This window comes from Squalius cephalus (assembly GCF_949319135.1).
Source record: "Squalius cephalus genome assembly, chromosome: 1".
NCBI classification, from domain to species: domain Eukaryota; kingdom Metazoa; phylum Chordata; class Actinopteri; order Cypriniformes; family Leuciscidae; genus Squalius; species Squalius cephalus.
Window position 1 is genome coordinate 43,586,556 of NC_137122.1, and position 15,298 is coordinate 43,601,853.

Here is a 15,298-nt window from a genome sequence, read left to right on the forward strand (position 1 = left end):
GTTTTGCACTGGTTTTGCTTGGTCTTAAGAGAGTGAAAGCTGAAATTGTGGATTTAGTTGAGATTTTAGTAGGCTAAATGTTTTATCTGGTGCCGTTGTGCACAGTAAAGTGTAGGCTACGCGAGGAGATGGTCATGTTTCTACTTTATATAGCCTTCATAATTTATGTATTTAATATGTAGCCTATTGATGACTGAGCTTAAAGTAGTTAAACTCTTATACTAACTTGTTAATGAGACAACAACATCATATATTTTCTCTTCTACCTTTCTCTTGTTCATTATTTTTGTTTTTTATTCCTTTAATAAACAAGCACAACAAAAGCTGAATTAAAAATAAAAGAAGTTATGATTGAAGAAAGAGGAAGATACTTGTTAAAGTTACCCTCAATAAAGCAGAGATTTCCAGGAAAGTCCCTCCCTCATGTCTGTGCTTTTCAGAATATATTTTGGGAATAAAAACATCTTTGGGTCACACTTTAGTTTAGGGTCTAATTCTCTATTAACTATTAACTATTAACAACGACTTTTGCCTCAAATAAACCCCTAATTACTGCAAATAAATATTTAGTAAGATAGTTAAGTTTAGGCATTGGGTAGGATTTAAGGATGTTGATTATGGTCATGCAGAATAAGGCATTAATATTTGCTTATTAGTTCTAATAAACAGCCAATATAGTGAGGATTGGACCCTAACCTAAAGTGTTATCCGTCTTTGTTTTGGAGAGGATTGCATTTTTTTTAGTGACCAGCTAGTTTTATTCATTGTTTGGTCCGGGTCTGTCTGTTTAACGTCTTTAAGAGGACACCATGTTTTTCAGTTAAATGTTCACTGTACAGTGCTGTTGCTCCACAGCAACAAGCCTTGCAGGTATTTGTCACAGTTATGCACCAAAACATCTGATTAAAGCAATTAGCTGATATTAGAGCATGAAAAGTATTTAATTAGCAGAGGTGGAGTGGTGGTGCGTAAAGTCACAAAATACCTCTAGCATTTATTTAATATAATTTTTCTACTATATTATTTTAAAACAGCTGTTAATAGTATTTAGTGCAGCTGTTTATTCAATTGTATAAATTCACATCAGGCAGATTGTAATGTGTCATAGACAATCCATCTTTAACTGTCGGTCATCTTAAAACCATCAAAAACACATGTTTTTATCTGATACTGAAGTAGCCAATATAGATAGGTGATTTTTAATCATTCACTTCACTCTAAAATTGCCTCCCTCTCTCTCTCTCTCTCTCTCTCTCTCTCTCTCTCTCTCTCTCTCTCTCTTTCTCTCTCTCTCTCTCTTTCTTTGCATTTCAAGTTGCTTTGTTTTTGTAGGCACCTTATACGTCTGGATTGCTCACACATTTTATTTCAAATTACAATGACCACTTGCTTAAACAGTCGTGAGTTGTGAGAAGCTGGACAAGTTGATTTGCCCAGTGATGGATTTATGGCTCTGAAAAGCTTGCATACTTTGATAATGCCGTGTTAAAGGTGTCCGTGAGTTTTGAAAAATCATATCCAAAAATAATATATTTATATATTCTTATTTTAAATTTTTTAATTGATAAAGGTCAGATTCAAATGAAACTCTTTTTACCATGCCTTAAATTAATAATTTATGTTTGTTACTTTAAAATATCTTTTATGTATAGATTTTACTTTCCACCTGTAACAGACCTACATTTTTAATCTTAAACAATGAAAATCTCTCATAAAAATACTTTAATTGCAAGATTAAAACTAATCAAAGAGTGCTATAAACAAACAATTTTGCTCCTAATAACAAAAAAAGTGCCAATAGTTTAAGAAACGCCTGTTTATTAAATATATTGTATAAGATTTCCATTTAAAGATTGTATCTAATAAATAATATAGCCTAATGAATAATTAGCATTTTTAAATTCAAACATTTCTGCATTTTTGTGTGTTCTGCGTACAGACACAATGCCTTTATGCCATGTCAAGACACCCTCTCCCACGTACACACCCATCATATTTTATGTTCTTTGTTTTCTATTTTTCTCTTTTTCATCCCAAGTCTACCAGGATGACCTGGGTGTGAGACAACCGTGTTTCTATGTGACTTATTACACGCATACACAGAGTAGACGTTTGAACTTTATTGTAGAAAGAAAAATAGTAAAGAAAGGGATGGAAATTGCACTTTGCCTGGGTAAAAGAGTGATGAGGAGCACATTCTGTCTGGCATGCAATTACACACACGCTCATGCACACTCTAGTCCAGGAGTCTGATCTGAGGAACCTGGCCTGTGTACAGCTTTCTAATGTGAACATACACACGCATAAAGAGACAAAACAGACTGCTTCGTTCCGGCTGGTCAAGGCCAGTTTTGACCACCCAGATCGAGGCGGCATCAGATATATGGGGAGGCTCTGAAGCCTCTCAGCAAGTCTGTTACAAAGTCAGTGTCAATCTATCATCCATATGGAGATTAAAATGAACGATGGCGAACCGATAAGTAGTATGGTTATCAGGCCCTCTTCTTGTAACATTTGATCACCACAGTCTAAGCAAAACCTGACCCATCCACACACTATAAAGAAAATCTGTAATGTATTATGTGAGTTTTTGTGTGCACACTGTTTTCTACATAGGAGTGCTGTACTTATCATCATGGTGATTCATAATGACTCCATCATTCTGTCTGATGCACACACACACCATAGACGCAGAATGTTTTTTTGTGTGTGTGTGTAGTTATAGATCCTCTGTGACATTCCCAGTGGGAAGGAGTCTCATGTGATTCTTTTCTTCCACTCAGCTCAGTGCCGAAGTGAACCTTTGCCATCCAAAACACACACAGACACACACGTGAGTGTGCATTCTCAGCTTCTGTGGCTGAGTGAGTAAATCTGCAGTCAGTATTAATGCTATGTGACAGCAAGGGATGACTGCAAAGACAGGACACACTGAGACAACCGAGGCCACGTAAAACACACACACACACACACACACACACACAAACACAAGCCATCCTGATTTACAGCTTTCCCTCCCATGGCCTGCCCAATATCATCTCTTTCAAATCTTTCTCTTTCTCATACACAAGTCTCTGTGGTGACACAACCTGTTTCAAAGACAAGTACATGTGCTCTGTTGACCCAGCCAGGTCTGGGTCCTGTCAAAAAGAGATTGTAGAAAAAAGTAAGAAGTAAGAAAAAGCATACTGAACCAGTGTTAAATTTTTTCACTGACTTATTAAACATAAATAAACAAAAACTATGATGAAAATCTAGTGACATTTTTGTCAACTAATAAAAATGAGGCAATAATGTTAGGGAGGGACGATTTGGGAAGTGATCCAGTCAGAACTGATGTCCTGCGTTGTAGATGCGCACATTTGAATTGTAAACCCATGTACTCAGCGGGACATAAGTTGGCATACACTCAAAAATGTAAACGTCTGGGAGAAAGAGAAGAGCAGACATATGGATAAATCTGAAAAAGCGTGATGATGTGACAGAAAGCCGCCTCTCAGCGCACGAGTTTACAATTGAGCTCTCGTTCGCGTCTTTTCACGCTTGAACAGACAAATACGCAGAAAATGATGTCAAAATGTCTATTTTGGCGAGTATTCACTTAAACGCAGTCGGTTATGTCTTAAGGAAACGTGAACATCAGATATGTATCAGTGTATTGGATCCTTGCATTCAGCCTTAAAGCAGTCTAATAAACCTGCTGCTGTCATTGATGTTAATCAAATAACAAAAGAAAAAGAAAAGGATTAATCTATATTTAATTTATATAAATAAACATGTACTACTAAATAAATATCTTCTTTAAAGAATAAACTATTTTGTATGCAAGTTGTTATAAAGAATGCATATATCATTAGTAATTGAAAAGACAAATTAATACATTTTAAGATAAATAAAGTCATGTTATATGCCAGCAGTTAAATCTATGTCTGCATTGCATGTTCAAACCTTAATATCGTTCATATTAGATGTTTTCTCCAGTAGTAGCCTATATCATGAGTTTGGACATTTTAGAGAAATGCTTAATTGATGCATAGCAGTTTAACTAAACCCTTTAGAATTTAGTCAACTAAATCTACTGTAGATTTAGTTGACTAAAATCATGTGATATTTAGTCAACTAAAATTAGACTAAAACAATTCAGATGGCTATAAAATGACTAAAACTAAAAAGCATTTTAGTCAAAAGACCATGACTAAAACTAAATCAAAATTTCCTGTCAAAATTAACACTGTACTTAAGAAATATAATAGGTTGCAGACTCTTTTCTCCATTTCTTCCTCTCTGTCTCTCTTGCTTGGGTGATATAAGTGTAGAGCAGAGGCGTAGATCACATGTCCAACTGGAGAAGAAACAACCAGGACATTTTACGATACTGACAGTTATAGTGAGTTTGATATATTCCCAAAATGTTCCCCCAGGATATGCACCCTATTAGTGAGTTATTTAAATTCCATCTGAAGTGTTTGCAGTGCTTCTGTAAGTACAGTACCATAGTGAATTCATTTATTTAAAAATTACAGTTATTTAATGTATTTATTTATCTATTTATTGTTATAATAATTAAAACAATGTTTGAGAGTTTGTCATCTGATTTGAATGTGATGGGGAAAATGTTCCATTCGAAAAAGTACATAAGGACTTGACAAGAAGGATGGGTGCTATTTAAAAAAATAATAATAATTTACATGCATTTAATTTATTTAAAAAAAAAAACTAAATAGTAAAATATTAATTAATTGTTAATATCATACTCATATAAAATGTGAAGTTTAATATTAGAAATGCAAATCTAAAATTATACTCTTTTTGTTGGGTTGTCTTTGCTGGCTGCAAGTAACAACAAAAAAAAGAAGAAAAACATGAGGAGTGTATCCGATTCATGTTTAAATGACTTGTTTGTTCTGGTCCTGTTGCTAAATCAGACAAAAAATCACAGTCATTGACTCAAATCAGTCAAACAAATTACTTGCTGAATCCGTCAGTTGAATCAACATCCGACTCTGACTGGATGTTTATGACAACATATTAAAGGTACACATTCATTTGAACAAAAAATAAATATAAAAAGCCTTATGTTTAAAATAATAATATTGTTTTTAGTATGTACTTAACTGGGGCTGTATCACTCAGTTAAGCAAATATAATGTGGGTAGTGCCAAAATGAAGATACACGTGGATGTCTGGCTCTTCTAAGTGAATACTTCCTTAGAAGTGTTATGATAGTTGTGCTTTTACAACAGGAGTAAATTAACAAGGAAGTACAAGGAAGAAAAACAAGGCGTTCTTGCACTTTTTATTTCTTTTTATTTCATTTCCATGTGATCTGTTTCTCCTCTCTGTTCACCTCTAACTCCCCCTCAGTGATCCTGCCATGAGCACAGTGACAGACCCCTTGGTTGCATAATCAACATAAAACATGAGTCCTCCAACACAGGTCAAAAAGTATTAGACAGGGTGTGTATGTGTGTGCGAAAGAGTGATGTCCTTGTTTCCTGTCTTTTCCCCAAGTCATGTTCAGAGGGGGTATCGTTCACCCATGGCTGGGTTTCCATGGCCACAAGGCCCGAGCCAATCAGAGCGCAGGGCCACCATGTGCTCCAGACGAGGAAAAAGCCCGGCGGCGACACATATGCTAGCGTGCTAACGCTAACCCAGCATCTTTGCATTTGCTCTGCGGCTCTTCCTCCCTGGCCTTCTCGCTCATTTTGATCCCCTGTCCTTGAACCTTAAATCTCTCTTTAGTTTTAAATAGCTTGATGTATTTATAACAGTTATGGGTAGAAGTAGAGGTAAGGGGAAGGAGAGACAAGTGCCCCTCAGATAAACAAGCTTTAAATCAACCTTTAAAAATAGAAAAGGAGGTGAGATGCATTCCATGGAGTTTCTCCTACTTACAAACTTTGTTGATTTATATTGTCTGACGGGGTGTTTATACTGTAATGGTGCGTAAGGTAGAGAGGAAAGAGAGAAAAAGAAAACATTTGCTGGAGGATTTATTGCAACGTAGAGGGCAATTCTGAAAATATTTTTCTTGAGGCCGACAACTGAATTTTCCTATGGTTTAATGCACTCTAAACTGTAATGGAATTTCATTGTTTGACTTTGGAAATGATTGTGTCCATGGAAATGGAATTCCATTGTTAGAGTCTAATCTCCGTTTTTATGCAGCATGCTTTTCATTTATTATGGAATCATCTGCAGGTATGGGATTATGAGTCGTCAATGGAGGAACACATTGCTGCTGCTGCTGCTGCTGCTCTCTCTCTCTCTCTCTCTAAAAACGCACACACAGACACACATTCTCGCACATACCTTGATCAAAGGCCTAAAGCTCAGATTTTGGAGAAATCCCCTCTATGGCAAGTCATCGTTTCCATGGAGACTGAAATATTTCCTATACTCATTCTAAGCTGTGCCTCGCTTCATGGTACTATTGTGTGTTTCTTCTCTTCCTTTCACTGCCAAAAAAGGATTTTCTTACTCAGTATTTTTTTCTTGTTTTACAGTACAAATATCTAAACATTCTTAATCAAGATACATTTACTTGAGAAGCAAAATTACTTATTTGATCAGAAATCAATACTTAATATCTTATCAAATGAGTTTATGCTTAAAACAGTAACTAAAAAAAAAATTATGCCATATGAGGTAAGAAAAACTGGCTTTCCCTTAGACTTAAGTTGCCTCTTTCCTCATGGACAGAAACATGTTTAGATTTTTGTACTGAAAAACCAGACAAAATACAGAGTAAGATTTTTTTTGCAGTCTTCTTGGAAGCTTTTACATCTTCAAAGAAAAAAATCTGACAGGTCAAAACAAGGTTCAAAAATGGATTATAAAAATGGATTTAAGCCATCCAAATATCACACACAGGTGAGAGATATTTTAGCATAAGAAGCTAAAAGTTTTAGGACACAATTATGGAGGCATAGAGAAAGGTACGGTAAAGCACACGCAGAATCATTAATATGTCACAAAAGCAGATGCAGCACTAATATGCTTCAGCTGTGGATTTGATTTAGCAGTCAAGGTGCATGATGGCACACTAAGTATATACATAATTCATGTTATTAAGAGTCAAACCTGTGAATGCTGGAGCCTATGAATTTGGGATTTGATGCGCTCTCATCTTTTACCTCCCAAAAGTGCAAAGAATAGTTTGAGACCTGAATTGCAGGTGTTATATTATGCAGTAAGTACAACGGTGGAAAGTAGCTGTAAATATTTTTGTCCTACTTCAACAGCTCCCAGTTAGCGTTCATGGCTTTGTGTTCAGTGGCATTCCACGTACTAGAAGATGATGACACCAGTAATGGTTCAGTGATTTCGAACAGTGACTACAGCTTGAGGTGAAGACAACAGCTAGTGTAGCTCCACTGTTTACAACTGTGTTAAAGATGTTCTAGGGCCAAGCTGTGTATATATATATATATTAATGTCGACGTGCGAGGGAAAGTATTTCCAACAATGTGTCTAGAATATCGGGTTTTTGACCATATGGCCTACCGGAGAATTTTTGTGTGTTGTGTGTGTGTATTTGTTTTTATTTTGTTTTTTATCTGCAGGGGAGAATTTGATGTCAAACCCAGTGCAGTCTTGCTGAATTTGCCTTCAAAGGAAAACCGTGATTGTGAACCTTCACTAAATCTTTATTTCACTGTGAAATGGCGAACACAACCCTGTTTATAGCTGTAGTGCCAATGTCAACATAGCACGTAATGCAATCATTGCTTCAAAAATGTTTTGTACTTAACTAGCTAGGTACAGCTGAACACAAATTTTGATGTATTAATCAAAGACACATTTGAGATTCATGGTGTTTCAAGTGTAAGTGATATCTTCCCACTTGTGATCTGATCAACTGAGACAGATGTTAATACCAGGAACCATAGAAAACAAGAAAGATCAGAATGAAGAAATGCATGGGTGATAAGTAGAGGTCAGACCAAGAAAGAAGAGAGGGAGCGAGTCCATAAGGAGAGTAAAAGAGAGATAATGAGGTGAGCTGAGGTAATGTTGACAGTTCCCCTGAGTTATTTTACTCACTGATGAATTATGTGTGTATGTGTGTGTACAGCATTGTTTTCTGCATCGCTGTTTAGCGGCAGTGCTGCTTCACAACAGCGAAAATATATTACCAAGGTTGTTTGTTTGCAGTTGAATGTGATGAAATTTTAAGACTAGCTGAAGAAAAAATTATGCCAAGACAATAAGTAAACAACACTTCCTCATGTCTTTACTGGCTGCACACAAAAATACAGTGCTCAAACACAGTCTGATTCACACACGAATTACTCTTATCAGCCTTTTCTTTTACTGAATCATTCAAAAAGACCAATGACATGTTGGTTTGTCAATCAGTCAAATGAATTACTTATACAATTGTAAAAGACTAGTAGTATTATTTTCTCTGCTGTTCACGCATGGTTTTATTGTTACATTTGAAATTATATAGAAATAGTATAACAAATATATAATGACTTGAGTAACTTGTTGATTGACTACAACAGCAACATTTTTTTTCTCCATTCTGTCTCATCAGCCTCGTTGGTCAAAAATTCACGGAGTGACAGAAATGGCTTCTCAGGTCAGTAGCCATTGTACAGTGCAGTTCTTGATAAACTTCCTCATTTATACTTGCAAATCAAAAGCTCAATTTGTTTTTACGGATCATTTGTTTACGTCATTCTGTATGCAAAATATAAAGGCATAATGTTGTAATCCAAAAAAACAGCTAATGATCTCATCATTTGAGAGAACACTGAGCTGTAGGGATTTAATCCTGTGGCTCTGAGCATAGATATTTGGTCATTATAACAAGCAATTTAAACTAAATCTGTTATTAGGAGGTGATGGATCTTAAACAATGTCTAATGCTTGCTTGTGTATCATTACAAGAAGATTATATTCTATTAATTATTATATTTATCATATTAGTACCTTCAGACAACAACGTGGTTTCCACATTCTAGCTTGTGTGTGTATGTAAGTGTGTTTGTGTAACCGGTAACGATTATCGCTTTGATTCTCATCAATTTAACAGCAGTCTAATAAAGACAAGAGCTCCAGAAATGACAGAAATCAATACCATAATCTCTCTAAGTGTTTGTGTGTCTGTGTGTATATTTTGATATTGCACAGTCATGACTCATGAGGCATTTTTACTTTTCTTTTTAGCAGCGTATACTCCACCACATCATTAGCAGGACCTGTGTGTTAGTGTAAGCATTTAATGAGTACATGCATGTTTTAGAATTAATATTACATTCCACACATAATGAACCAATTTTTACATTGCAGGGCAAGCTAACACTGTCAGAGTCTCATAGACTCATAAGAGTACACTACCTGTCTATGGTGGCTGAATAATGATCAGAGAGGCAGAATGGAGGTCAGGGTGAAGCAGCAGATGATAATGGACATCTAGTGAGATAGGGATGATGAAGGCAAAGGACGTGAGCAGAGTGACAAATGCAGGTAAAAATTGTCTTTGGCAATGAAGTACAATAGTGACTTTTCACCTCAGCAGGCTCCAATCATAAATTTACATGGTGGAGGTCATATTGTAAGAATCATAAGAATTACAAGTGTCAGTTAAGACATTTATGATGTTACGAAAGATTTGTATTTTTTTTTTTTTTTTAAAGCCGTTCTTTTGAACTTTCTATTCATCGAAAAATCCTAAAAAGTTGTTTTTTTCATGGTTTCCACAAAACATTAATCAGCACAACTGTTTTCAATATTGATAATAATAAGAAATGTTTCTTGAGCATAAAATCAGCATATTAATGAAGGGCCGTGTGTAATGTCTACTGAATATTCAGCTTTGCCAAAACAAGAATAAATTATATTTTAAAATATATTCAAATGGAAAATAGTTATTTTAAACAGCAATATTGTTAAATATTATTACAGTTTCATCAACTTAATGTAGCCTTGTTGAGCGTAAGAGACTTCAGAAACATTAAAATACCTTTCCGACCCCAAACTTTTGAACGTTAGTGTTTATAAACCTGCCAATGATAAATGAATTATGTTTCACCGGGTGTAAAGGGGTGTGCGATTTTGAGTAGATTTTGTCTGAACTTTTGTTTTGCTGCACATCTCAGCTCTTTTTTTATTCATTTCATTCATCAATTCATTTTTTTTTGCTGAACTGCACACCTTCTTGAGATGTGCTTACACTGGTCATTCACTGTATCATCAATAGGTGCCTGTCATGAAACTGGAAAAAGTGGGTGAAGGGCTCTTTATCAGAGTTTTGGAGAAAGTGTGTCTAATTTGATTTACACAGTTCTGCTGTGAAGTTACCAATCCTGCAAACATGCTTTGCATAACCCCAAAAAATCCTCTTAGATGGAAAAGATGGTGAAGGCGAGAGGAAGAGGATGGATGAAGTTAACAGTGACACACAGGCGCAGATGAACAGATGAATAAGGGACGAGGGAGAGCTGAGAGAAAGAAGAGATTGGGGGAAGGGTTGCTGGGGAGATTAATCCCGTTCACCCTTTTACATAGACACATACAGTACATACAGTCTGTGATCCATTTTTCTAACAGTTCTCTTTTAAGATGAAGCATAAATGTGTGCATGCATGGTGCACATGTGTGTGTGTGAGGATTATAGATGTAAAATAATGGCCTTTTCTGTGAAACGTACATGAATGTGAGCAGTATTGTGCATGTAAATGGCTGTAGCGTGTGTCTATTCAGAGCAGTCTGTCTCTCTTCCCCCAAGTCATTTACAATTTCTGCATGGTTTGATGAATAAGCTCCAGTGTTTGTGTGGACGTGTGTGTTTATATAGATAGATGAGAGAGAGAGAGAGCTTTGGGTTGACCTCTGTTTTAAATATACACCGTTATCTTCAACCATGCTCTGTCCTCTCTGTGTTTAAAAATGACATCTCTGCAGGCCACTTTTTTTTTTTTCATCACAGTACATTACCATTCATAGAAATGCTGGGCAATATTATTATTGCATTCATTTATAAAATGCTTCTCTGGAGCACTTGTGCTGGCATTCTCTTCTTGCCTCTGGATTCCCTCTGTCACCTCACTGCTGTCTTACAAATGGACTCAGCTGAAGGAGAGAGCTACAAAAACTGCCTGGATGCATTGTGTGTGTGTGTGTGTGTGTGTGTGTGTGTGTGTGTGTGTGTGTGTGTGTTTTCTGTTAAATAATGTGAATTATGCCATTTAAATCTTCTGCCTGAAGGAGCTCAACTGTAAAGAGCACACTGCCTTAGCTAGGCTTTCCAAAAACACACTTATTCACACACATCACACGTGTACACACTTGCACTTTCTAGTGTAATAGTTGTGAAGCTTGTTATTTTGAACCACAAGCCCAGTACTGCTCTCATTGCTTTGCTGTACAGATTTGTTGTTGGATTGTTGTGGTTCCCAATGGACCCATTGCTTTGAGACAGGAAGTACTGTGGAAAAAAATGGACCCTTTGCTGTGTGAGAAAAGTAAATACACGACCGTTCAAAATAATGTTTTGTAATAATTTAGTTTGTTAATGTTTTGAAAAAATATATCATCTATGTTTAAAACAGTTGTGTGGCTTAATATTTTTGTGAAAACCTGATTTGATTTGATGAATTACTGCCACTTTTTAATTGAATGCATCCTTGCTGAATAAAATAATTTCTTCTGACTCAAACATTTTAACAGTAGTTTAGGTCAAATTTAAAATGACAAACTGAAATAGGAAAATATTTATGTATGTCACATTTTTATTGTTACTTTTTGAAAGAAACAGTCCTAATTTTAAGTTAGATATAATATCTCGTGCACTGAGTGAGTCAGCTGTCAACTCACTGAGTTAATTATGATTCAGACCAGTGAGACTCTTGAGTTTAGATTCAGGCAAATTTCTTACGAAGAACCGGCCTCAAATCACTATGCACTCGTATGTTTATTTATCTTGCACTTAGCCAGAACAAAGTGATAGAAGGATGTGTTGATTTCTTTTTATTACTTTGTGGCTCCTTCTTTCTCTGATGTCACATCCTGTCTCTGCAAATTCTCAGCACAGCTTTATGCCCCATGTGTGATTTTCATCTAGCATCTCTTTCCAGGTAACGGCACTCCATTCACATAGTTGTGCAATGATACATTATACACTTCCAGCTTCCCCCAGAGCTTCAGCAGGACATGCCAGTCTGTCTGTTTAATTAACAGTGTCTCTGAGGGGATTCAGCATATTAGACATACAGCAGTTGAACACAAACGCACCAGAAATGTGTAAACGCTGGTGTGTGTGTGACTCCCGTAGGGGATCACTAATCACTTTACCCTAACATTAGCTAAAACTGAGCAGATGTTCCCCCAACAAAAGATCTTGAGTTATCCTTAATGAGAGCATCCACTGCAACACCTCTCACTTCTTATCTGCGTCCCTCTCTTTAATGAAAAAATTTACAGATAGTCGCAAATGAACATCTTCACCCAAACAGGCAGATTAATGAGTCACTAAATTTATAGATATAGGTATATTTTCTTCAAGTGTGACTCTAAATTTGGACCACACAGCCTCAAGCATCACAGAATCTCTATCTTCCTCGACATGCGTTCTTCTACATCTTTTTTCTCTTCATTTAGTGCATTGTACCCTCCTGCCAGTTCTCTTTATCTCACCTTTTCAGCCTGCCTACCCCTCCCTTCACACTTGTGCTCAATATATCTCTCCTTTCATTCTCTCACTCCCTCTCCCGATAACACCTTTATAATTTCATCTCCTATATGTATATTTTTTGCCTAAAAGCCTATCAGTAATCAAAGTTGTCAGGGTGTCAGTATGAAAAACATACTTTAAAAAAACACATTTAGCTGACTCAAATTTTGCCATTTATGAGATGTTTTCATGATGTAATCAACAGCTATTTTTCCCCTTAAGGTGTTTTGATTAATCTTCTTCCTGCTATAGCAGGGTTCTCAAGTTTTATCAAAATCTTGGAGTGAGATCACATGCGGTTGGGGGAGGAGCCCTAATGGAGCCCCGCCCCCCAATTTTACCCATTGTTCATAATTAACCAGCACAAATTGAAATTATAACAATTGGTAAATCTGATAAATGACAGAGCAATTAATCACATCAAATATACTCTTTAATGTTATATTTCAAAATTACAATTAAGTTACAAAAATTACAAAAATATAACAAATTGCTCCAAACAGTTTGGAAAAACAAATATTTTTGCATTTTGAATGTGTCTAGTCGAAATGGTATAATGATTTATTGTGTGGTGGGACATTGAGAACAAATGACATATTAGAGTATTATTAAGGTATGTGTGTGTGTTTGTGTGTGTGTGTGTGTGTGTGTGTGTGTGTGTGTGTGTGTGTGTGTGTGTGTGTGTGTACACAAGAGTACACACTCCAGCTTATGAAATGTGTTTTGTGTTGCAAGTGTTTGAAAAATACAAATGCAATGGCAATCAATGATTAATGTAACATTATGTTTTGACAGGATATAAAATATTACCCAGAGCACTCTGCTTTAATACGTATGTAGCCTTAATGTAACTAGAAATACTATTAATACAGTATAATATATTGTATAATTTAAAATAAAATAAATACATTTAATTTATTTAAAATAAAATGAAGAAATACATCTTCATTCCTTCCCATACCCACTAGCATTTCCCTTAGTTTCAGATAACGTAAGCTAGCCAAACTGAGCCAAAGCTTCTGGCCTGGTTGCAAAGTAGTTGTAGAGTTTTTGACTGCATCAATAATAATGTATATGATGGGCTATATATTAAATGTTCTAGCCTTAAAATGTTAGACGAGCTTTCTTCCAACTTACCTTCTCCATCATCACGACTGTGTTCGCGCGATGTTGTTGGTTACCTAGTAACAAACGTACGGTGGCCGAGAATGTTCCGTCAACTTCCGTGTGTTCGCGCATCTATGTTGCCTATTAACGAACACAATCTGGCCGAGATACGTGCTGGCGGCAGGAAACTTCACTTTTTGTGCCCGCGCCTCATATACAACGTTATATATAAAGCTTGTAGGACAACTTGGTTGGCATTGCCTTTTCAGCGTGAGAAATACACGGTGTGGCGTGTGAGCGTGTGAATTGGTTGAATTGCGTGTGTCTCACGGCAAATGCGTGAGACTTGAGAACCCTGTTATAGTCAACATGTACCTAATATCTCACCTCATTTCATATTGGTAGGGAAGGCAATTTTCAGAGCGTCTAGCAATAGCAAGTTAGCTTTGAAAGCATGAGATCCCACCCTCCCTTCAGAGTGTCTCCAAAGCAACGCCTTCTTCAAAACACATGAACGCACACAGCAGAGTCTGCAAAGCGTCACGAGACGAGAGACGCTAATTAAACTTCCTCATGTCTCAAAGCACATAACATTACAATAATAATGAACATAACTTAAAGAGCACTGACCTGTACCACCTGACTGCTGCAGATTCATTTCGGCATTGATAGTGTTGACATAGAAACGCATAAATTCGAGTCACGAACCGCTTCAGGTACAGTATAACGTTATGGGTTTCCATCTCTTCCAAATTACAGTAGTGAATGCAGTCACTACTGCGTTGAGGAGGAATCTGACTGGTTCAAGAGGAACCTGACTGGTTGCAGTGTTCTTCTTCTGACCCCAATATATGGATCGCAAAGCCAGGAGAAACATTTGCAGAAAGACGCTGTAGTCCGCCATTGTAATTGTTATGCTTGAAGTTGGCGCAAGCGTTTCTGGGAAAGCTAAGATGTATGGCAATGTACACAGTGACGTAACGACGCCGTTCGCTGGGCTCTCTAGTCAATGGAAAAATAAACAGGTTCTGAGAAGGTTCGCAAGTTGAACCAACTTTGAACCAGCACCAGTTCTGAACCAGTTCTTTTTTTGGTGGAAAAGGGGTAAGCATGAAACGCGATGGCGACGTGAGATGTCTGCGCGAGCAGGGTGTGCGGAGGTATGAAAATTCATATGTTGACTGGCAGGTAGGACATTGTACCATTGCATTCAGACTGAATGCAATGATTGGACGAACATTTTATGGTTCTACGCCTTCCACAGACGATATATATATATATATATATATAGATATAAATACATTTAGACCACTTAACTTTGTAATTGCGATCAGGATGTGAAGAGACCAGTATAACAAAAATGTTTCTGGAACAAATTAACTTTTTTACCATTTACTTCTTTTGAATTCATAAATAAATGTTGAGATGGCATGGCATCTTTGGCTTTTTAGAGTCATTTTTTGATGAGTTTCTACAGGTTTAAAGATGACTGTGGTATATGACAAA

The 15,298-nt window shown here is 36.5% G+C and overlaps 1 protein-coding gene across 5 annotated transcripts in view; it reads left to right on the forward strand.

Annotated features, from left to right (window-relative positions):
- The window catches only part of gjc1 (gap junction protein gamma 1), a 35,393-nt gene that overhangs the window by 1,496 nt on the left and 18,599 nt on the right, over positions 1 to 15,298 (forward strand). Inside the window, exons 2-4 of one of the 5 annotated variants that reach the window (XM_079871278.1) lie at positions 8,546 to 8,590; positions 9,181 to 9,224; positions 9,304 to 9,480. The exons of 2 other annotated variants lie outside the window; for them this stretch is intronic. The gene's annotated coding sequence lies outside the window, so the exon portion shown is untranslated. Of the gene's footprint in view, positions 1 to 8,544; positions 8,591 to 9,180; positions 9,225 to 9,303; positions 9,481 to 10,359; positions 10,459 to 15,298 lie in introns of those variants that run through there. 2 more of the 5 variants (XR_013821250.1, XM_079871281.1) reach the window with 2 other exon arrangements.